The following is a 1,719-nucleotide window of genomic DNA, read 5'->3' on the forward strand; positions in this document are numbered from 1 at the left end:
CCGAGAGGTTTTCTGCCTGTGTCTGGGCTTGGTATAACCTATATGGGCTCTTTATAACCTATACTGGGCCCGGTACCTATAGATACCTGCAGAAAGCCTTGTCTGGGCTGGGCAGCAGGGTTCGTGCTGGTTTTCTCCAGGTCATCCCTAGGAACCGAGCTGGGCAGCTTCACTTCAAACACCTGATGCTTCTGGTATCTTCGCCCCCCTCTCTTTGCCCCACACCACGGGGGACACCCCCAAAAGATCACTGGGATTTTTTTCCTGGATAAATTTAACCACGTCAGCCCTGTTGCCTGGATCATCGCACGGCTCCGGTGAGCGGTGCCGGGTTGGTGCCCACCAGCTGCTCCGATTATCTCCAGTTGCTCCTTTCTGGGGCTTCGCTCTTTCACTCCTCCATCCTTTGGCCATGCACAGACCTGGTTTCCATCCATGTTGCAGCAACTTCTGGGGTTTTTTTGAGCAAAACAAAAAGGGGAAGGCACGGCCATCCCGGGGTGGGAGCTGCTCGCGTTGAGCCTTTTATAGCCCCACGTGAGCCTGTCCAAGAGAGAGCACCTGCACTCACTTAGGCACCCATCCAGCGCCCCAGGACCCCCCTTTTCCTGGCCTGGGTTTGCCCCCAGCCTTCACCTGACCCCTGCATCCACTGGCAGCCCCAAGATCCATTTTCAGCCCCCACAAAGTTGCTGTGGGGCAGGATGATCCCCTGATGATGAGCAAAGCATCCGTGGGATGCTCTTTGTGTGCCCCAATCCTGCATCCCAGCCCTGAGGACACTTCCCGAGTCAGTGCAAAGGGATCAGACCCCACCAGGATGGGGGTCCCACCCCACCGGGATGGGGGTCCCAACAGGCCCCCCCCTCCCCGAGTCATAACCCAGACCTTACAGGTCAAAGAGAGCCAACACAGGAGGCTGAATCAAGAAGACACTTTAATCAGATTTATCGGACAGATCTGGATCTCCAAATAAATAGATTTATCAAAACAGAATAAAACAAGAAACCAAGGATAAATACATGTACCAAAACAACCTGAAAACCCCCCAAAGCTATTACCAGACAGGGGGAGGGTGGTGCTGCTGCACGCCCTCCTCCCCACGCTGCAGAAACGGTCCTGTTTGCCCTTTGGGAGATGCCTCTCCTGTGAATACAGCCCAGTAGATATTATGTAGGATATATATAAATATATAGCATAATAACATGCTTAGTAGCAACATTAGTGCAGCGTTCGGGGTCTCAGACCCTGGTCAGCAGGTGGGTCCTCCCCAAAAACTACATCTTCAAGTGACCTGCAAAGGACAGAAAAGAATCTTCCCCGCTGAAACGGAGGAGAAAAGACCCAAGATTTAAAAAAAAAAATCCTTTGGAGGGTATTCAGCCAAACAAACCCTTTGCAGATCCAAGGGGCTCCAAGAAAAAGGGGCTCCAAGAAAAGAAATAAGGATGATTTTTCTCTCCTTGCAGGTCATCTTTATGCCAGCGGTGGTAAGAAGCATGGTCACGTTCTGCTTTGCTGCTAGCTCCTGATGCTCTTCCGCGATGCCGGGGCATCAGGGCCGAGATGCCGGGGCATCAGGGAAGTATCCCCAGTCTTCACATCACACCAGGTCTCACATCTCCGCCGTCTCTCCTTCCTCCCTCTGCACACTCGACATCTTCAGCAGCAGGAGACAATGGCCGGCCTCTCACGCCCTTCCCCTGGCGAGAAGCACCT

Source organism: Pterocles gutturalis, unplaced genomic scaffold, assembly GCF_000699245.1.
Source record: "Pterocles gutturalis isolate BGI_N339 unplaced genomic scaffold, ASM69924v1 scaffold3926, whole genome shotgun sequence".
Taxonomy (NCBI): Eukaryota; Metazoa; Chordata; class Aves; order Pterocliformes; family Pteroclidae; genus Pterocles; species Pterocles gutturalis.